The following is a 22,994-nucleotide window of genomic DNA, read 5'->3' on the forward strand; positions in this document are numbered from 1 at the left end:
GCCAGTGCTGGGAGGGTCCGATCCCTGCTTATTCCCAGAGCCTGGTACCTCCCAGCAGGGAGACAGAGTCCACAAGTCTTCCACCCACTGCTCCGCCAGTCACTGCCACCTTGGCTTGGAGGCTCCTCCGGCAGGCCCGAGAGCTGCCAACTTCATGAGCAGAGAGGGCAGAAGAGCAGGCAGAGGCAAGGCAGCTCTGGGCTCAGCTGTCCTGGAGGATGGGAGTGCAGGTGCCAGAGCTGACCCCAGGGGACAACTGGTCTGGGGGCTTCTCCAGTGGCAGCGTGAGAGCTGGCCCTGCATGGTTCAGGCAGGTCATGCCCATACTGCGGGCACTGGGACCCTTCTCACCCTGGCTTTGGAGTGCAGTGTAAAGGCAGTGAGCAAGGGCCCCAGCCTGTGCCAGGACCTGTCCGGCCACACACACTTATGAACACGAGCGCACTGAACACGAACATCAGGTACTTCATGCAGCCCAGCATGCCTATCGGGAGGCCAGCCTGAACACAGGGCGCCTGGGCACAGCTGGTGATCGGAGCCGTGCACTGACTGGAGAGCCCTGCAGAGAGAGGTACAGGAAGGGATCAGCTGTGGCCACCACTCCTGTCAAGGCTGATTCCCCACTCTGGCACTTTGAGTGCAGAAGGGGGGGCCCGCAAGGACTCTAAAAATTAACACTGGCCCCTCCAGGCTTGTATTATTTCATAGATATTTAGGTCAGAAGGGACCATCATGATCATCTAGTCTGACCTCCTGCACAACGCAGGCCACAGAATTTCACCCACCACTCCTGCAAAAAACCTCTCACCTATGTCTGAGCTATTGAAGTCCTCAAATCATGGTTTAAAGACTTCAAGGAGTAGAGAATCCTCCAGCAAGTGACCCGTGCCCCATTCGACAGAGGAAGGCGAAAAACCTCCAGGGCCTTTCCAATCTGGAGGAAAATTTCTTCCCGACCCCAAATATGGCGATCAGCTAAACCCTGAGCATATGGGTCAAGATTCACTAGCCAGATATTACAGAAAATTCTTTCCTGGGTAACTCAGATCGCACCCCATCTAATATCCCATCACAGGCCATTGGGCCTATTTACCATGAATATTTAAAGATCAATTAATTACCAAAATCATGTTATCCCATCATACCATCTCCTCCATAAACTTATCGAGTTTAATCTTAAAGCCAGATAGATCTTTTGCCCCCACTGCTTCCCTTGGAAGGCTATTCCAAAACTTCACTCCTCTGATGGTTAGAAACCTTCGTCTAATTTTAAGTCTAAACTTCCCAATGACCAGTTTATATCCATTTGTTCTTGTGTTCATTTTGGTACTGAGTTTAAATAATTCCTCTCCCTCCCTGGTATTTATTCCTCTGATATATTTATAGAGAGCAATCCTATCTCCCCTCAACCTTCTTTTAGTTAGGCTAAACAAGGCAAGCTCCTTTCATAAGACAGGTTTTCCATTCCTCAGATCATCCTAGTAGCCCTTCTCTGTACCTGTTCCAGTTTGAATTCGTCCTTCTTAAACATGGGAGACCAGAACTGCACACAGTATTCCAAGTGAGGTCTCACCAGTGCCTTGTATAACCGTACTAAAACCTCCTTATCCCTACTGGAAATACCTCCCCTGATGCATCCCAAGACCGCATTAGCTTTTTTCATGGCCATATCACATTGGCGGCTCATAGTCATCCTATGATCAACCAATACTCCAAGGTCCTTCTCCTCCTCCGTTACTTCTAATTGATGCATCCCCAGCTTATAACTAAAATTCTAGTTATTAATCCCTAAATGCAGGACCTAACACTTCTCACTATTAAATTTCATCCTATTACTATTACTCCAGTTTACAAGGTCATCCAGATCTTCCTATATGATATCCCGATCCTTCTCTAAATTGGCAATACCTCCCAGCTTTGTGTCTTCTGCAAACTTTATTAGCACACTCCCACTTTTTGTGCCGAGGTCAGTAATAAAAAGATTAAATAAGATTGGTCCCAAAACCGATCCTTGAGGAACTCCACTGGTAACCTCCCTCCAGCCTGACAGTTCACCTTTCAGTAGGACCCGTTGTAATCTCCACTTTAACCAATTCCTTATCTACCTTTCAATTTTCCTATTGATCCCCATCTTATCCAATTTAACTAATAATTCCCCATGTGGCACGGTATCAAACGCCTTACTGAAATCTAGGTAAATTATTCCCAAGGTTACAGCTTTTCTCTGACCTTGGATTGGTAGATGCTGCCACCACCCAAGTGCAGAACCCCTTTGAGAGCCCAGGAGGGCGCACTTGGGAATTCCTTCCTGTGAGGTACCCTCAAGCCCTTTCAACCCCCGATCTGGGGAAGAGCTGAGAAAGAAAAAAAAAGGAAATCAGCTGTTGCCACCCAGATAATTAAACAACATGCACAAACCTCTTAAGACACAAAAACCAATTCTGTTCTTAAAAAAGTAAATTTTATTAAAAAAAAGAAAGAAAATGAAAATACATCTGGGGACTCAGGCTATTGCTAGATTTTAAAAGAGCAACTACAAGGATTATGCACCAAGAATAGCTTTCTTGAGGTCCAGCTTAAAGGTTACAAGCAAAACAAAAGCACCTGGGGTTAGCACAGAGGAATCCACAAACCATAAAGGCATAAACCTAATTGCGTCTTTCTAGACATTTCCTGATCTACTGACATAGCTGGGGTTTCAAATGAGGAGTTTCTAGGTATGATACTGATGATTTTTTCATACCTGGCCCAAGCTTCTTACAGCACAGCTCTTCCCTGCCGCCTCGCTCCAGGAGAACAGCCACAGACAGACAAAAGGGAAGTCTTCTTTCAATTTTAAAAAGTTCTAGCCTTCCCATTGGCTCTTTTGGCCAGGTGCCCACTTACTTCCTTTTACCTATACATAGCAGTGAGACTTTTTAACCCTTTACAGGTAGAGCAATTAGAGAACAGCTAGTAAGAGGGATTTTATAGCTACTAGCTGGCTGGCTGTCCATAAAAGGGAGCTACCCCTCCCCTTTCATTATCATGCCCCCCAAATCACAGAGGGTGTTGGCCAGCCTGGTTCAGATCGGGTGCACACCGGCTGGGATTTCTTCCTGGAGGTTTAGGAAAACAGAGTTAATAAGATACATGCACCTCTAATTTTACTACTAATTACCTGAAGAACTAAACAGTATTTTCCACATTTTAAGGACTACAATGACCTAGAATACAGGGACATTTTAACGCAGCTGATTCTGGGAAACCTTCCCGGGAGAGTGCATCAGCCACTTTGTTAGAGGCTCCTGAAATGTTGTATCTCAAAATCAAAGTCTTGAAGAGCTAAGTCTTCTCCACCGAAGAAGTTTTTGTGTTAGTATTTTTGACTGTGTGAAGCCACTTCAGTGCAGCATGGTCAATCTGCAGGTGGAAACGCCGTCCCCAAATATATGGGCAGAGCTTCTCCAGAGCATACACCAGGGATGGCCAACCTGAGCCTGAGAAGGAGCCAGAATTTACGAATGTACATTGCCAAAGAGCCACAGTAGTAAGTCAGCAGCCCTCCATCCCCTTCCACCCCCTGCTCCCAGCGCCTCCCACCCACCAGCAGCCCCGCCAATCAGCGCCTCCCCTTCCCTCCCCATCAGCTGTTTCATGGCATGCAGGAGGCTCGGGGGGGGGGGGGGGGAAAGGAGTGAGGGCACAGCAGGCTCAGGAGGTGGCAGGGCCTGTGGCAGAGCCAGGGGTTGAGCAGTGAGCGCCCCCCGGCACATTGGAAAGTTGGTGCCTGTAGCTCCAGCCCTCCCGGAGCCCATACCTAGACAAGGAGCCGCATATTAACTTCTGAAGAGCCGCATGTGGCTCCGGAGCCCCAGGTTGGCCACCCCTGCTCTAATTTCTATCGGACTCTTTCCAAATAGCTCTCAGATTTCTGTTCTTGCAAGTTCTCTGCCACTTCCATAGATATCCACAAGATGGCACCAGTGTATAACACGTTTCTTTGCTCCTCTTATGGGAGGCTTTTTATGTTTGAGAGTAACAGCCGTGTTAGTCTGTATTCGCAAAAAGAAAAGGAGTACTTGTGGCACCTTAGAGACTAACCAATTTATTTGAGCATGAGCTTTCGTGATGCATCCGATGAAGTGAGCTGTAGCTCACGAAAGCTCATGCTCAAATAAATTGGTTAGTCTCTAAGGTGCCACTAGTACTCCTTTTTTATGTTTGCTTCCTTTCCAGGGGGGTATTTCTGCCTTACCCAGACTATTCACAGGAATCCCTTCCCATTTTACATAGTTTCGCTGACTATTTCAAAGCTCTACCCTGCTGAGGGAAATGCAGGAGATCCCATTCTCCCCAGGGAGGAAGGGGAGAGCAGAGCGATTCATACGCTATAAGGGACCACGCTGACAATCCTGCCTGACCCGCCCCCCGGTCACAGAACCTCTCCCAAAAGCTGGATGAAAGCACGTCTTTTAGAAACATACCCAAACTCCTCACAAAGATTCCAAAGGAAGGTGAGTGCACCCCCTCCCAGGAAAGATGTCCAATGTTTATTCACCCTCATTTCAAGGGTGAATTTGTCTAACTTCAGCCTTGTTCTGCATTTGCCAGCAAGGCTGAAAAGCCCCGCACTCTCAGATCTCTTTCCCACAGGCAAGGACCTAGACACAGAGACCACGTCACACCTCAGTCATCTCTTCGACACACTGAACAAGCTGAGCTCACATCGTAAGACCTGTTTTCCAGATCTTGCATCATTTTTGTAGCCCTCCTCTGACGTGTCTCCAGCATTTCCACATCCTTCTTGGAGGGTGGCCCCAGAAGTGGACACAGTGTTCTAGTAACAGGCTTCCCAAAGCCGTGTATCTTCCCATCTTCCACTTGATAGTCCCCATTTTATACAGCCAAGCCACAACATTGCACTGAGAGCTCAGGTTGAGGCAAATATCTCTGATGAGCCCTAAGTCCTTCTCCGAGTCACTGCTTCCCAAGACAGAGGCCCCCCTCCTGTAGGTATAGCATCAATTCTCTGTTCCCCAAGTATTATCTTGCATTTGGCTGTGTGTGATGGGGCGGATCAGCCCTGCACTAGTACGGAGGGGGTTAATCCTTCCCTCCTAGCAGAAGCAGCCTGCGGCATGGTCCACCTGGAAGTCCGGTATAAAAGCCTGCAGAGCTGCTCAGTCAGGGTGGGACTGCCGGAGGGGAAGGAGGCTTGACACTCTCTCCAGCAGAAGAATGGCCTGCACCCCAGGATGCAGAGACCAGTCACACTGCAGAGGGGAAGCAGAGGATGCTGCAGATATGGTTGAATCTGAGGAAGGGGTAGGAAGTGACCCAGGGAGTCCTTAAAGGGGAATGGTGCTAAGACTGTTCAGGCTGACATGTTTCAGGAGGATCCCTGTCGGACCACTGCTGAGAACACATCACCAACAGGGTCCTGGAGAGGCCTGTAACTCCCCTTTCCTTTATGATTGCAGAATCATGTCTTACAGCTGCTTACAGTTTGGCCCTTTAAATCAGGGGTAAATAAATGAACCAGTTTCCTCTGGAAGTGCCCTGAATGCTTATCTGTAGATGAGAAGATCTCCTAATACAGCGGTTCTTAAATTTTGGCAACCTGAGGTCCATTTTGATTTTAAAAATTTTCATGGACCCCCAAGCTGGCTTCTAATTTTCCCTGGGGGTGCTCAACCCCCGCTCAGTCCCAAGCCCCAACCCCACTCCACCCCTTTCCCCAAGGCCCTGCCCCACCTCTTCCCACCCCCTCTCCACTCCTGCCCCTCCTCTTCCCTGCCTCTTTCCACCTCCTCCCCTGAGCATTCCCTGTCCCCACTCCTCCCTCCCTCCCTCCCAGCTGTTCCATGGCATGCAGGAGGCACTGGGAAGGGTGGGGAGGAGTTGGTCAGCGGGGCCAGCAGCCCCGGACATGACATGCAGACCCCGTGGAGTACCCTCCTGGACCCCAGTTTGAGAACCGCGGTCTTAATAGGAAAGAGCTAGGTACTATTATTGGTGCTTATTCTACCTGGAAGCTAGTCTCCCCCAATGCCACAATTGCTCTTGGTATCTTCTCTCTCTGTTATGATTGTTATTACAGAGATTGCCCAGCTGCTGGAAGCCACATATTTGTGAGATCTCAGCTTTCACTCAAAGAAAAGTTTCTAGATCTCATGATTGCAGAGAAAATCTTGAAAACATTTTTCTTAAATCTCATGATTTTGGGAGCCTAACGCTTTTTGAATGCTGGGGGTTGACAACACTGGCGTAGGGGCCTGATTTTAGGTTTGAAAATGCTGTCTGAAGAGTTTACTGAGGGTTGGATTGTGCCCCGTGTTTGTGGAGTGGGGACTGGAAAAGGCCCTTGAGTTTCTCCTGGGGCTGGAGGGAGGAATGTAGGGAATTCAGAATGCCGGTGCTGCTGACTCTGGCACATAATGTGATGTTGGTCCATGCTGCAGCCACTCTCACACTGACACTAAAAGCTCCAGCCTTCATATTATTTTGTGGAAGCAAAACCAGCCTGAGACACTCCCCCAGACCGTTTCCTATAGCCGAATAGAATATGCACTAAACTGCCAGCCCAGAGACCGAATCCCAGCTTTTGCATTGGTTTCTGCTAAGGGCATTGCTAATGAGCTACAGAGCCCGTCACCTGTAGATCACCAGTTTAGAACCTGCCCACTTCAGCAGGTATTAAAAATTGTTCCCAGCTATCAAATATGTGGTGGCACCTGCATAAAATGAGTTGGCTATCTAGCTCCCACATCAGAAACTCCCCACTGTACGTTACACTAAAGCGTGAGTTCAGGTCAGGAGCTCTCGTTACCTGCCTCAACATGCACTTCAAAAGTGTTTGTACAGAGTCAAGCACTTTTAAGCCCTGTTCTCAGCTGGGTCTCCCTGCAGACGCTGTTGCAGCAGGGGCCAAAATCACCTTGTTAAAAATGTGCAAGAGCTGGTAAAAGACTAATCGTCACACACACGTTGGGGGGAAGTTCCAAAATCAGACCACCAGCCAAAAACCATGATTCTGCGCTCCTGGCCTTGGCAATACTGGAATTCAGTAGAAGACCCTACACTCTGGAAGATGCTTCCCCCATTTCTCTGAGGCTACTGACCTTCAAGATAACATACGGTCCATCATGTCTGAGGCTTTTGCCTATGGTTGGGTTGAGGCCAGAGTTCACTGAAGCTAAGACTATCAGTTCCTGTTATGGGCTGGCTTTATGTTTCTGCCTGCGAGGGTTGCTCCAGCGTTGCCAGCTCATGTGATACTATCATGAGTGTTGTGAGATTTGGTGTTTTTCTCAAAGCCCCAGCTCTTTCACTCAGGTGAGAATTCCAGCTTCCACTAAAAAAAGAAAGTAAGTTTTGAGCCTTCCTGGTTGTGGAGTAAAGCTGGAAAACATGAACCCTAAAGGCTCAAAAAGCAGAGAGCAAACAGACCACAGTGTTGACTTTTTTAAAAATCAGATGATTTTTGGGGTGTGACTGCTGCTTTTGAATGCTGGAGTGCTGAATGGCAAGACTGTGCACAGTTTATAAATGACAAGAGAAAGGACCAGAACCTGGTCGGTGACTCCTAGGGCAGGAGACTTTTAGAGTCATTGTCATAGAGTTTAAGGCCAGAAGTTACCCTTAGATCACCTAGTCTGACCTCCTGTATATCACAGGTCACCAACATCACCCAGCACTCACACACCAAACAAAATGAGACCAAAGTATTACAGCCCACCGGAGCAGGGGCAGCGAGTTGTATGGGCCCGTGCTGCCCGGGCTCCAGCAATATTCAGGGCCCGGGGGCCCGGCTCCATCAATGTTTGGGCCAGGTCTCACCCCTGGCCCCAGCTGCTGCCCCCACGCATCTCCTCCAAGTATCCCCTGGCCCCCACTTGCTGCCCTCGGGGCCCCCGCCCAGAGCATTCCTGCCTCTCCCCTGCAGCTCCACGCTGACTCGCGCATCAACTGCCACCACCAGGTCCTAGTGCCCCTCCCCTCACTAATGGCTGGGCAGGCTGCCCTTACCCTGCCTTTCCACCTTGGACCCTTCCCTTTCCCAGCAGGATCCTCCACCAGCACAGGGGCCCCCCCACCCGCAGTCACCGCTCCTGCCCCACGGTGGGCAAGGGGCAGCCCTATCCCTCACCCCCATTGAGGCTATAGTGAGGGGCAGCAGCAGGGGAGGAGAGGCATATGTGATGGCAGCCTCCCTGGTACCCACCACAGGGGAGGCAAGGGGGCTTCCTGGACTTGAGAGGGGCCCTAGGAGCAAGTGTAGTGACAGTCGTGTGAGGTGAGTGTGCTGCCGGGGGGAGAGAGGGAGGCCCCTCCCCCAGAGCTCACTGCTGCCAGCGGGGAGAGGGTTGGGGGGAGTCCTCCTCTCTGTCCCCACTCCAGGGGCAGCCTGCCTACACCTCAAACTCCCCAGCCCCACCCCACCCCACAGCCTGCACCCCCAGCCAGAGCCCTCACCCCAACCCTCTGCCCTAGTCCTGAGTCTCTCCCACACCCCTCATCCCTGGCCCCAGCCATAGCCCTCATCCCCCCACACCCTAAGCCTCTGCCCCAGCCCTGAACCCCCTCACACCCCAAACCCCTCATCCCCAGCCACACCCCAAACCCCTCATCCCTGCACCCCCTCCCTCTGCACTCACTCCGACCCCCAACTCCCTCCCAGAGCTTGCATCCCCTCCCTCCACACACCCCCATCTCCAAACTCCCTCCCAGAGCCTGCACCCCTCACCCCCTCCTACATCCCCAGCCCAGAGCCTGCACCGCAGACCCTCTCCCCTACCCAAACTCCCTCCCAGAGCTCAACCTCTATCCCATTTTGCACCCAAACTCCCTCCCAGAGCCTGTACCCCAATCCCCTGCCCCACCCCAGGGCCTGCACCCAAACTCCCTCCCAGAGCCTTAGGCGGGGGGGGGGGGGGGGGGGAGTTCTGGGCACCAGCAAAATTTCTACAAACCTGCCACTCCTGCACAGGAGACTAGATCATTACATGCCACAGGCAGAGAATAGGAGGCACTGGGGTGCACCAGTGCTCGAGGCCCCTGCAATGGCAGAGAAATGATTAAATGGGATATACCCAGATAATCCTGGCAAGTGACCTACATCCACACACTGCAAGGGAAGATGAAACCCCACCCACGGTCACTGCCAATCTGACCTGGGGGAAATTCCTTCCTAACCCCACATATGGTGATCAATTAGACTCTGAGCATATGTGTAGAAAGAATAGTAAATATGGCAGGCGACCAGCTTGGCTTAACAGTGAAATCCTTACTGATCTTAAACACAAAAAAGAAGCTTACAAGAAGTGGAAGATTGGACAAATGACCAGGGAGGAGTATAAAAATATTGCTCGGGCATGCAGGAGTGAAATCAGGAAGGCCAAATCACGCTTGGAGTTGCAGCTAGCAAGAGATGCTATGAGTAACAAGAAGGGTTTCTTCAGATATGTTAGCAACAAGAAGGAAGTCAAGGAAAGTGTGGGCCCCTTACTGAATGAGGGAGGCAACCTAGTGACAGAGGATGTGGAAAAAGCTAATGTACTCAATGCTTTTTTTGCCTCTGTCTTCACTAACAAGGTCAGCTCCCAGACAACTGCACTGGGCAGCAGAGCATGGGGAGGAGGTGACCAGCCCTCTGTGGAGAAAGAAGTGGTTTGGGACTATTTAGAAAAGCTGGACATGCACAAGTCCATGGGGCCGGATGCGCTGCATCCGAGAGTGTTAAAGGAGTCGGTGGATGTGATTGCAGAGCCATTGGCCATTATCTTTGAAAACTCATGGCGATCACGGGAAGTCCTGGGCACCTGGAAAAAGGCTAATGTAGTGTCCATCTTTAAAAAAGGGAAGAAGGAGGATCCTGGGAACTACAGGCCAGACAGCCTCACCTCAGTCCCTGGAAAAATCATGGAGCAGGTCCTCAGGCAATCAATTCTGAAGCACTTAGACGAGAGGAAAGTGATCAGGAACAGTCAGCATGGATTCACCAAGGGCAAGTAATGCCTGACTAATCTAATTGCCTTCTATGACGAGATAACTGGTTCTGTGGATGAGGGGAAAGCAGTGGACGTGTTGTTCCTTGACTTTAGCAAAGCTTTTGACACTGTCTCCCACAGTATTCTTGCCAGCAAGTTAAGGAAGTATGGGCTGGATGAATGGACTATAAGATGGATAGAAATCTGGCTAGATTGTCAGGCTCAACGGGTAGTGATCAATGGCTCCATGTCTAGTTGGAGCCGGTATCAAGTGGAGTGCCCCAAGGGTCAGTCCCGGGGCTGGTTTTGTTCAATATCTTCATTAATGATCTGGAGGATGGTGTGGATTGCACCCTCAGCAAGTTTGCAGATGACACTAAACTGGGAGGAGAGGTAGATACGCTGGAGGGTAGGGATAGGATACAGAGGGACCTAGAGAAATTGGAGGATTGGGCCAAAAGAAATCTGATGAGGTTCAACAAGGACAAGTGCAGAGACCTGCACTTAGGACGGAAGAATCCCATGCACCGCTACAGACTAGGGACCAAATGGCTCGGCAGCAGTTCTGGAGAAAAGGACCTAGTGGTTACAGTGGACGAGAAGCTGGATGTGAGTCAACAGTGTGCCCTTGTTGCCAAGAAGGCCAATGGCATTTTGGGATGTATAAGTAGGGACATTGCCAGCAGATCGAGGGACGTGATCGTTCCCCTCTATTCAACACTGGTGAGGCCTCATCTGGAGTATTGTGTCCAGTTTTAGGCCCCACACTACAAGAAGGATGTGGAAAAATTGGAAAGCGTTCAGCAGAGGGCAACAAAAATGATTAGGGGACTGGAACACATGAGGTACGAGGAGAGGCTGAGGGAACTGGGGATGTTTAGTCTACAGAAGAGAAGAATGAGGGGGGATTTGATAGCTGCTTTCAACTACCTGAAAGGGGGTTCCAAAGAGGATGGCTCTAGGCTGTTCTCAGTGGTAGCAGATGACAGAACGAGGAGTAATGGTCTCAAGTTGCAGTGGGGGAGACTTAGGTTGGATATTAGGAAAAACTTATTCACTAGGAGGGTGGTGAAGCACTGGAATGCGTTACCTAGGGAGGTGGTGGAATCTCCTTCCTCAGAAGTTTTTAAGGTCAGGCTTGACAAAGCCCTGGCTGGGATGATTTAGTGGGGGATTGGTCCTGCTTTGAGCAGGGGGTTGGACTAGATGACCTCCTGAGGTCCCTTCCAACCCTGATATTCTATGATTCTATGATATGAGCAAGAACCAGCCAGCCAAGCACCTGAGAGAGAGACTGCTTGGTGCTATCTCAGAGCCCTGACACACCCCACCCAGTGTCCCATGTGCAGCCACAGTCATCCCTGAAGCTTCAGGGAAAGGAGATTAAAAAAAAACCTCCCAGAAAACACTGGGGGTAGGGAATCCTTTCCTGACTGCTGCTGAAACCCTGACATGTGAGCATTAGGAACACCAAACATAAACTGGAAAAGAGCCCCAGGGCTGCTGAGCCCTGCCCCCCATCACCACAAGCAACCCTGTCATACAATTGCACTCACAAATTTGTCCAGCATTGTCTTAAAACTAATTAAATTGTTTGCCACCTGCAGTGAGGGGGTGTGGTCTCCTTCCAATATTGACAGGGAGGAATCCCTGCCCACCCCCTGGTTAGCAGGGCCAGAAGGCCACAAAAGCATGGGGGCAGGACAAGAAGTACAAAAGGCGAGCCCTGTGCAGCTCAGTTAGGGTGGAGATGCTAAGGGAGACAGATACTCTCCACCTGCTGCTGGAATGGCCTGAAGAGGACCTCGGCTGCGCCAAAGACTTGCAGGCCTACCAGACACCCCACGTGCAGAGAAGCTGCTGGGACTGCCACTGGCAGTATATCCCAAGGAGATGGAGGACAATCCCAGGATCCAGGAACACCCTGAGGGGAGGAAGGAGTCCGGGACAGCTGACTACTCTGGCTGCATTGCTGCCAACATTCAGGTCAGCATGTTGCAGCTGGATCTCCACTGACGCAATGGTGGAACACTTCACCACTGTTAGGGCCCTGGAGTGGGACCCAGTGGAGTAGGGGGGGCCTGGGCCCCCCTCCTCCCTGATACCAACCCCACCCCTGGGTGGCAGCCTCCCGACCACAAGCCAAAAGGCCTGAATTTGTCTGCTGTCTGCCAACGCTAGGATGAAGGGCTGCTTAGCTACTCTGCTCTGCCTGAAGGCCAGAGCCACATAGACTGTTTGGTGCCCCACCCTGCTTGAGGGCCTGGGCTCCTAGACTGCCTGTTTGCTTTGCCCTGCCTGTGGGCCAGAACCCCTTAGTTTGTTTGGTACTCTGCTGTGCTTGAGGACTTGGCTCCTAGACTGATTGCTACCAGAGCCCTAATGTACGGATACAAAATGGAGGATAACCACCCAGCTTGGCGGCAGCACTGCTGAGAAGGATTTGTGTGCTGCGGTGGATCACAGCCTCCGCATGAGTCAGCAATACGATGCTGTTGCAAAAAAAAAAAAAAAAAAAAAGCAAATGCAATTTTAGGTTGCATTAACAGAAGCATAGCATGCAAGTCATGGGAGGAGACAGTGCCACTCTACTCAGCGCTGGTTTGGCCTCAGCTGGAATATGGTGTCCAGCTTTGGTCACTGATGTCTAGAAAGGATGTAGAGAAACTGAAAAGGATCCAGAGGCGAGTGTGACGAAGTGGGACTGTTCTTAATGTTTCCTCTGACTACTGTAGGGGTGCCTCAGTTTCCCCTATGCATGATAATGGTCTTCAGATACTTGATGCAGATACAGTGCTAATAAGCGATGGTCACATAAACACCACCCTATACCGCAAACCTACTGACCGCTATGCCTACTACATGTCCCCATATCTACTCTAGTGACACCATCAGAGGACCCAAGCACACCAGCCACACCATCAGGCTCATCCACCTGCACATCTACTAATGTGACAGACGCCATCATGTGCCAGCAACGCCCCTCTGCCATGTACACTGGCCAAACCGGACCGTCCCTACGTAAAAGAATAAACGGACAGAAATGGGACATGGGGAATGGGAACATACAAAAGCAATGGGAGAAGACGTCAATCTCCCCGGACGCTCCATAACCGGTGTGAAAGTAGCTGTACTCCAACAAAAAAACGTCAGAAACAGACTTCAAAGAAAACCCCAGAACTAAACTTGGTTTGCAAATCTCGCTCCACGCAGCTGGGCTGCAACGGGGACGGGGCGCGGCCGGCCCACCGCAGACGCAGCTTTGCCTCGGCCGGACGGGCCCCCCCCGCCCTGCTGTGGGGCGCGGCCCACGCGCCCCGAGCCAGCGGCCGGGCCAGCTCTGCCCCCCCGGGGGCTCCCCCTGCACGCGGCCCCCCGCGCCCGCCTCGGTAGCTGCCGCCCCGCCCCGCCGCGGCCCACACGAGCCAGCGCCCACCACCGCGTCGCCTTTCAGGGGCCACCGACGCCCGGCGGCTTCGGCGGCGGCCGCACGCGGCTCCCGGGGCCCGCCCGAGACCAGGCGGAGGGCAGCGGCTGGCGCCGGGCGCAGAGGCCGCACCGCAGCGGAGAGACCCCTCAGGGAGCGGGGGAGCCCGGGGGCCCCTTCGCGGGAGGGCTCCGCGGGGGCCGGGACACCGCCCGGGGCCGGAGGCCGCAAGTCCCGCGCGGCGCGGCGCGGCGCGGCCCCGGGGGGGAGGGGAAGGGGAGGGGGCGGGGCGGAGAAGCGTCTCCGGCCCCGCCCCCAGGAGAGGCGAAGGCAGCAGCCCGAGCCGGGCTGAGGGAATCTGCCCCCAGCGGCGCGAGAGGAGGGGCGGGGCCAGAGAGCAGCTCCCAGCACGGCGCAGGCGCCCGTCCGAGGGACGTTCCGGCGGGCAGGCTGCAGAAACAGCCCACGTGACTCACGCATCCAATCACACTAACCGAGGGGAGACCTGCGACCAATCAGGAGGAAGCTTCTGCCTTGGCCACTGCAGCCTGACGCCCACTCCCAGCGGAAGTGCGGAATGCCCTGAGTCACGTGGCGCGTAGGGTGAGCCGTGTTTCCTGCGGCGGAAGTGGCGTTACGCCGAGGGCTCCTTCCGGTGTTGCCGCCGCTGCCGCCGCCGGACCGGCCGCTGCCGCCCGGGATGTAGGGGCCGGTGAGTGCGGGCGCGGGGGGGAGGGGCGCGGACCGGGCCGACGCGTCCCGCCTCTCCGCGGTGCTGCGGTGACCTGCCCGCGCCGGGGTGACCCCGCGCCCCGCTTGCCCGAGCAGGGCCCGGCGAGCGGGCGGCTGGGTGCCCGGGGAAGCGGCACCTGGAGCCGGGGCCGCGCTAACGGGCCCGAGCGCGGAAGCAGGAGAGTCCAAGGAGGCGCCGGTGGGGGAGACCCGCTTGCGAGCCGCACGGGGCCCCCCGGCCCGGCCAGGTCAGCGGTGCTCCGGCTGCGCGGCTTCGGGCCTCGGCCCCCCGCTGCTCCGCCTGCCCTGCCCCGCGGGGACCCGCAGGGGCTGCTTCCGGTGTCAGGGATCCGGGCTTGCGAACAGTTCGCCCAAAGGCTGTGGAGCAACCAGAGGGTCGAAAAGCTTCCTAAATTCGAGCCGCGTTTTTTATTTCACTTAGTGAAAGGCATCCACGGCAGAGACAGGGTGGGGGAAGCACCATCTTCTATTGGGCCGACTTCTGCTGGGTGAGAGACCGGCTGTCAAGCCGCAGAGACCTATAGAACTTGTCTCGCGCACGAACAGAAGTTGGCCCAATGGAAGATTTTACCTCAGTCACCTTGTCTCTCCAGTGTCCTGGGACTGACACAGCTACGGTTACGCTGCGTGAAAGGCATCTGTGTCCTGCAATGAAATGACAAAGAGAACACACTGAGAAATGCAAAGCCAGTGCCCCTAAAGATGTGAGGCATCCCTCATCCAAATGGAGCCAATTTCCAGCAACCCAAAGAATGGGGATGGCCCCATGTCAGACACTGAAAATAAAGGGAATGGCTTAAAAAGCATAAGAATGGCTATACTGGGTCAGACCAATGATCCAAACCAGTTACTGATCAATGAAAGGACCTTCCCTCTTATCCCAGGGCAGCTGACTTTGCTTAAGAGCCTGTGGTGAGGAACCTTGTCAAAGGTTTTCTGAAAGCCCAAGTGCACGACGTCCATCTCATATTGGCTGGACACATGTCACCTCAGGTCAGGATGCAGAGGAAGTTTCTTGACACCTTAAATGACTGCTCCTTGGAGCAGCTAGTCCTGGAACCCATAAGAAGAGAAGCAATTCTTGGTTTAGTCCTAACTGGAGGATAGGATCTGGTCCAAGAGATGAATAGAGCTGGACCGCTTTATAACAGTGACCATAATATAATTAAATTCCACATCCCTGTGGTGTGGAAAACACCACAGAAACCCAACACTGTAGCATTTAATTTCAAAAAGGAGGACTACACAAAAATGAGGAAGTTAGTTAAACAGAAATTAAAAGGTACAGTAGAATCATAGAATATCAGGCTTGGAAGGGACCTCAGGAGGTCATCTAGTCCAACCCCCTGCTCAAAGCAGGACCAATCCCCAATTTTTGCCCCAGATCCCTAAATAGGATTGAACTCACAACCCTGGTTTTAGCAGGCCAGTGCCCAAACCACTGAGCTATCCCTCTCCCCAACAGTGAAATCCCTGCAAGCTGCGTGGAAGCTTTTTAAAGACACCATAATAGAGGCTCAGCTTAAATGTATATCCCAAATTAAAAAACATAGAGAACCAAAAAAGTGCCACTGTGGCTAAACAACAACAAAAAAGAAGCAGTGAGAGGCAAAAAGGCATCCTTTTAAAAAGTGAAAGTTAAATCCTAGTGAGGAAAATATAAAGGAGCATAAACTCTGGTAAATGAAGTATGAAAATATAATTAGAAAGGCCAAAAAATAATTTGAAGAACAGCTGGCCAAGGACTCAAAAAGTAGTAGCAATTTTTTTTTAAAGTACATCAGAAACAGGAAGCCTGCGCTACTGGAAGATAAAGGAGCACTCAAGGATAAGAAGGCCATTGCAGAGAAACTACATGAATTCTTTGCAACCTGAGCCAGTCTTTTTAGGTGACAGATCTGAGGAACTGTCCCAGATTGAGATGTCATTAGAGAAGGTTTTGGAACCAATTGATAAAACTAAACAGTAATAAGTCACCAGGACCAGATGGGATTCACCCAAGAGTTCTGAAGGAACTCAAATGTGAAATTGCAGAGCTCCTAACTGTAGTTTATAACCTATCATATAAATCAGCTTCTGTATCAAATGACTGGAGGATAGCTAATGTGACCCCAACTTTTATAAAGGGCTCCAGAGGTGATCCCGGCAATTACAGGTCAGTAAGCCTGATTTCAGTACCGGGCAAACTGGCTGAAACTATAGTGAAGAACAGAATTGTCAGACACCTAGATGAACATGATTTGTGGGGGAAGAGTCAACATGTTTTTTTGTAAATGGTGAGGCATGATTTCCCATCTACTAGAATTCTTTGAGGGGGTCAGCAAGTATGTGGACAAGGGGGATCCAGTGGATACAGTGTACTTAGATTTTCAGAAAGCCTTTGACAAGGTCCTTCACCAAAGGCTCTTAAGCAAAGTAAGCTGTCATGGGATAAGAGGGAAGGTCCTCTCATGAATGGGTAACTGGTTAAAAGATAGGAAACAAAGGGGAAGAATAAATGGTCAGTTTTCAGAATGGGGAGAGGTAAATAGTAGTGTCCCCCAGGGGTCTGTTCTGGGCCCAGTCCTATTCAACATATTCATAAATGATCTGGAAAAAGGGGCTAAACAGGGAGGTGGCAAAATTTGCTGATGATACAAAACTACTCAAGATAGTTAAGTCCCAAGCAGACTGCAAAGCTCTACAAAAGGGTCTCACAAAACTGGGTAACTGGGCAACAAAATGGCAGATGAAATTCAATGCTGATGAATGCAAAGCAATGCACATTGGAGAACATAATCCCAACTATACATATAAAATGATGGGGTCTAAATTAGCTGTTACCACTCAAAAGAAAGAGATCTTGGAGTCATTGTGGATAGTTCTCTGAAAACATCCACTCAATGTGCAGCAACCATCAAAAAAGCAAACAATGTTGGGAATCATTAAGAAAGGGATAGGTAAGATAGAAAATATCATATCGCCTCTATATAAATCCATGGTATGCCTACATCTTAAATATTGCGTGCAGATGTGGTTGCCCCATCTCAAAAAAGATCTATTGGAAAAGGTTCAGAAAAGGGCAACAAAAATTATTAGGGATATGGAACAGCTTCCATATGAGAAGAGATTAATAAGACTGGGACTTTTCAGCTTGGAAAAGAAACGACTAGGGGGATATGATAGAGGTATATAAAATCATGACTTGTGTAGAGAATAAATAAGCAAGTGTTATTTACTACTTCTCATAACACAAGAACTAGGGGTCACCCAATGAAATTAATAGGCAGCAGGTTTAAAACACACAGAAGGAACTATTTTTTCACACCACGCACAGTCAACCTGTGTGAACTCCTTGCCAGAAGATGTTGTGAAGGCCAAGACTATAACAGGGTTCAAAAAAGAACTAGATAAATTCATGGAGGATAGGTCCATCAATGGCTATCAGCCAGGATGAGCAGGGATGGTGTCCCTAACTTCTGTTAGCCAGAAGCTGGGAATGCGTGACGGATGGATCGTGTGATGATTACCTGTTCTGTTCGTTCCCTGTGGGGCACCTGGTGTTGGCCACTGTCGGAAGACAGGATACTGGGCTAGATGGACCTTTGGTCTGACCCAGTATGGCCATTCTTATGTTCACTGTCTCACCTTTGTCCATATGATTGTTGAATCCCTCAAAGAATTCTAAGAGACTGGTGAGGCATGATTTCCCTTTACAAAAGCCATGTTGATTTTTCCTCAACAAATGGTGTTCCTCTATGTGCCTGGTAAATCTGTTCTTTCCTATAGTTTCAATCAATTTGCCTGGTGTTGAAATCAGACCTACCAGCCTGTAATTGCCGGGATCGCCTCTGGAGCCTTTTTCAAAAATTGGCGTCATTTTAGCTGTTCTCTAGTCATCTGGTAAAGAAACTGAATTAAGTGATAGGTTACACACCAGTTAGTAGGTCTGAAATTTCCTCTTTGTTTTTCTTTAGAACTCTAGAGTGAATACCATTTGCTCCTGGTGACGTATTACTGTTTAGCATATCTATTTGTTCCCAAACCTCTTCTAATGACACCTCAATCTGGGAAAGCAGTCATGGAAAGGCCAGCTGAAATGCATGGGGATTGCAGCCAGGTGCAAAGGCAGCCAGGGCTGGGCATCTTATTGAACACATGCTGAACAGAGGATTGAACCTACCAGCCAGAGTGTGCTACAAGAAATGGGAGTGTGGGGGGAGGGGTCTTGGGGCTATATCCATGCGAGAATCCTAGCTCCAATGGCATTTCCATATGTCTTATATACTAGCCAGAAGCTGATATGGATCTGATAGGTTTGAAGCTCTGGCCCCTTCAGCTACTGTTTGGGAGTTAGCTTCACTCCTCTATTACCCCGCCCATCACCACCTTTTCTGGGGATCTTTCTCCCTGACCATTAACTCCAGTGCTGCCTCCTGCTGATAACTTTCCTAAGGGTATGTCTACGCTACGAAATTAGGTCGAAATTATAGAAGTCGGTTTTTAGAAATCATTTTTATATAGTCGATTGTGTGTGTCCCCACACAAAATGCTCTAAGTGCATTAACTCGGTGGAGTGCTTCCACAGTACCGAGGCTAGCCTCGGCTTCTGGAGTGTTGCACTGTGGGTAGCTATCCCGCAGTCTCCACCGCCCGTTGGAATTCTGGGTTGAGATCCTAATGCCTGATGGGGCTAAAACATTGTCGCGGGTGGTTCTGGGTACATATCGTCAGGCCCCCCTTCCCTCCCTCCCTCCGTGAAAGCAACGGCAGACAGTCGTTTCGCGCCTTTTTTCCTGAGTTACCTGTGCAGACGCCATTCCATGGCAAGCATGGAGCCCGCTCAGCTCACCGTCACTGTACGTCTCCTGGGTGCTGGCAGACGTGGTACTGCATTGCTACACAGCAGCAGCTCATTGCCTTGTGGTAGCAAACTGTGCAATAGGCCTGATAACCATAGTCGTCATGTCCGAGGTGCTCCTGGCCACCTTGGCAAGGTTGGTCAGGAGTGCCTGGGCAGACGTGGGCTCAGAGACTGAAATAGGAGTGACTCGATCAGGTCGTTCTGTTTGGTCCTGCCAGCAGTCCTATTGCATTGTCTTCTGGCAAGCAGGCAGTAGATGAGGATGGCTAGCAGTCCTATTGCACCGTCTGCTGCCAGCCAAAGATGTAAGAGATAGATGGCGTGGATCAAAACAAGAAATAGACCAGATTTGTTTTGTTTTCATTTGCTCCTCCCTCCCTCCGTGAAATCAACGGCCGACAATCGTTTCGGTGAGGTCTGTCAGGGGCACCTTGAAAAGTTTAATGGAGATTTAGTCCTGCCTGAAATACTGGGGAGGGATAGCTCAGTGGGTTGAGCATTGGCCTGCTAAACCCAAAGTTTTGAGTTCAATCCTTGAGGGGGCCACTCTGCGTGACAGTTGTTTTTGTTACTCCTTGATGTAAAGTCATCCACTTGGTTAATTTGAATTCCCTGTAAGCCAACCCTGTAAGCCATGTCGTCAGTCACCCCTCCCTCCGTCAGAGCAACGGCAGATAATCATTCCACGCCTTTTTTCTGTGCAGACGCCATGCCATGGCAAGCATGGAGCCCACTCAGATCACATTGGCAATTAGGAGCACATTAAACACCATGCGCATTATCCAGTAGTATATGAAGCACCAGAACCTGGCAAAGCAAAACCGGGCGAGTAGGTGACTTCAGCACGGTGATGAGGACATGGACACAGACTTCTCTCAAAGCACGGGCCCTGGCAGCATGGGCATCATGGAGCTAATGGGGCAGGTTCATGCCGTGGAACGCCGATTCTGTGCCCGGGAAACAAGCACAGACTGGTGGGACCGCATAGTGTTGCAGGTTTGGGACGATTCCCAGTGGCTGCGAAACTTTCACATGCGTAAGGGCACTTTCATGGAACTTCGTGGCTTGCTTTCCCCTGCCCTTAGGTGCAAAAATACCAAGATGAGATCAGCCGTCACAGTTGAGAAGCGAGTGGCAATAGCCCTGTGGAAGCTTGCAATGCCAGACAGCTACCGGTCAGTCAGGAATCAATTTGGAGTGGGCAAATCTACTCTGGGGGCTACTGTGAGGCAAGTAGCCAATGCAATCAAAGATCTGCTGATATCAAGGGTAGTGACCCTGGGAAATGTGCAGGTCAGAGTAGATGGCTTTGCTGCAATGGGATTCCCTAACTGTGGTGGGGCCATAGACAGAACCCATATCCCTATCTTGGCACCAGAGCACCAAGCCGGCGAGTACATAAACTGCAAGGGGTACTTTTCAATGGTGCTGCAAGCACTGGTGGATTACAAGGGACGTTTCACCAACATCAACCTGGGATGGCCGGGAAAGGTACATGACACTCGCATCTTCAGGAACTCTGGTCTGTTTCAAAAGCTGCAGGAAGGGACTTTCTTCCCAGACGAGAAAATAACCATTGGGGATGTTGAAATGCCTATAGTTCCCCTTAGGGACCCACCTACCCCTTAATGCCATGGCTCATGAAGCCGTACACAGGCAGTCTGGACAGTAGTCAGGAGCTGTTCAACTACAGGCTGAGCAAGTGCAGAATGGTGATAGAATGTGCATTTGGACGTTTAAAAGCGCGCCGGTGCAGTTTCCTGACTCGGTTAGACCTCAGTGAAACCAATATTCTCATGATTATTACTACTTGTGCGCTCCACAATATCTGTGAGAGTAAGGGGGTGTCACGGAGTCCCTGGGCGATGCTCTGGAACTTCTCCCCATGAAGCCAGTCAGGACTCTGGGGAAGTCTCCTTTCTGTGAGCAGCCTGTCTTCAGGACACAAAGCTCACACAACTTCCACCTTTCTGGGTCTGACCTCGGAGCATTCAGCATCCTCTGTCCCTCCGTGCGCTTCCCACAGCGAGTCCGCCCAGGCGAGGTCCTGGGGAAGCCAGAGGGTCCTGCACCCCAACTCTGCAGTCAGACGTGACTCTCAGCTAGCCAGTAAAACAGGTTTATTAGACGACAGGAACATGGTCTAAAACAGAGCTTGTAGGTGCAGAGAACCGTACCCCTCAGCTGGGTCCATTTTGGGGGCAGTGAGCCAGACAACCACATCTGCCCTTCACTCCATGTTTCCAGCCAGCCCCAAACTGAAACTCCCTCCAGCCTCTCCTCCTCTGTGCTTTGTCCCTTTCCCGGGCCAGGAGGTCACCTGATTCCTTTGTTCTCCAACCCTTTAGCTCTGACCTTGCAGGGGGGAAGGGCCCAGGCCATCAGTTGCCAGGAAACAGGGTGTTGGCCGTTCTGTGTCCAGACCCCTGCACACACCTGCCCTCTAGGGCTCTGCAGTGATCATACACTCTTACCCTACCACCTAGATACTTAAGAACTGCCTAGGGGAAACTGAGGCACCCCCACACTATTCAGAGGAAACATTAAGAACAGTCCCACTTCGTCACATCTCTCCCCCCTTTGAGATCGAACTGAGCAGGGTCACTTTAGCTGGTGACCTGGGGAAGTTCGAAGCCACCAACATTCACATGGATGCCCCAGCATCTCTCCCATTCCTTGGTGGAAGTTACACCAGGCCCTTCCCGTTTCACGCCCTCCCTTAGGTCGGGGGTGGTCGATAGCACTCGCAGGCCGTATGTGGGAAGGTTTATGCGGCCCATGCCCTTTTGCCACCCTAAAACCCCAGGGGGTCAAACTGGGATTGGGTCTTCTCCCAGCGTTCCAGTCTGGAGGGCTGCAATTCGGGCTCTCTTGGTTAAGAGCCCCCATCTTGACCTGGGATACATACTGTTCACTTACAGAACTAGCATGGAGACATTCCTTTCTCAACAACCTTGTCTCCCCAACAAGCTGGCCAAACACAGCCACTTGGTTATAGGACTGTTTAACTTTCTTAACAGTTTCACTTCGTCTGAGACCGTCTCAAAGCTCTCCACACTGGATCCTTAAACAGGAAAATCAGTGGATCCATTCACAACAGAAAATTTCTGGCTGTTAGGAACTGAAACTTTCTTGATTAAATCACTTTCACACCCTTCATTTGCAGTAAACTGCTTGCAAAGACTCCATGAGGATTCCTTTCCCTAGGGCTTTTCTATGCAACAATTCACCCTTCACAGAAATTCTGCCCTTACCCTCTTCACCTAGAGCTTGCTCTAGAGGAACACTTTCCTGAGCAACAACAGACTCTTTCTGGGTGTCCCTTACATCCAGAATTACCTCTGGCCTATCAGGCGGATTCCTACACAATCCCCTTTCAGGCAAACTGACAGACTCCCTAGATAAAAGGTCAGAAGCATTCTCCTTCCCTTTGACACACACAAGTTCAGGAATCTTTTCCTTCTTGCTACAGGTTTCCACACCCTCAGTAGGCAACACAATCAAATCACCTTTCTGCTCTCCTTGTGCCCTGGCTAGGGTATCACCCTGATTAGACAGAGTTGCTACACCCTTTCCCAACAACACACTAGCAACAGGCAAAATACAAGCACCAGAATTGTCTGGTCTCTGGGATTTTGCATAGACACTAACTGGATGCAACCTAGTTACAGCGCCATTCTCCCAAGCAGACACAAACTTAGGACCATTCCCTTCCTGGGCTTTCGCTGAATCCAGAACCAACTCTGAGACAACTGCACTATGTCATGGCGTCCCCGCACTACCCTCAACCATCACAGGCTGAAAGGCCCCTTCTTTCTCTTCCACAGACAAAGAAGAGCCGGACACACTTTCTCCTTTCCCAGACACACAGCTTGGGATCTCATTCCCCTTGTCCCAGCACACAAGGCTGGTCACAGACAGCTGCTTGGAGACCAGGGTAGCTCCCTCCACAGGCAAGTCAATACCCCTGACAGACACAGGCACATTTCCTTCACTGTCA

At 50.9% G+C, this 22,994-nt stretch overlaps 1 protein-coding gene and 1 long non-coding RNA gene across 2 annotated transcripts in view; one reads left to right on the top strand and one right to left on the bottom strand.

Annotated features, from left to right (window-relative positions):
* Window positions 1-2,502: 2,502 nt before the first annotated feature.
* On the bottom strand, window positions 2,503-13,228 carry LOC142069749 (uncharacterized). The gene is made up of 3 exons (XR_012665702.1): window positions 13,041-13,228; window positions 7,104-7,336; window positions 2,503-3,479 (listed from the first exon to the last, which is right to left on the bottom strand). It is a non-coding gene; the product is annotated as an uncharacterized LOC142069749 (long non-coding RNA).
* Window positions 13,229-13,974: 746 nt separating this feature from the next.
* ADIPOR1 (adiponectin receptor 1) overlaps window positions 13,975-22,994 on the top strand; it is a 37,023-nt gene continuing 28,003 nt past the window's right edge. Inside the window, exon 1 of the mRNA XM_048826662.2 lies at window positions 13,975-14,110. The gene's annotated coding sequence lies outside the window, so the exon portion shown is untranslated. The remainder of the gene's footprint in view (window positions 14,111-22,994) is intronic.

The sequence above is a fragment of the Caretta caretta genome, chromosome 21, assembly GCF_965140235.1.
Source record: "Caretta caretta isolate rCarCar2 chromosome 21, rCarCar1.hap1, whole genome shotgun sequence".
Classification (NCBI taxonomy): Eukaryota; Metazoa; Chordata; order Testudines; family Cheloniidae; genus Caretta; species Caretta caretta.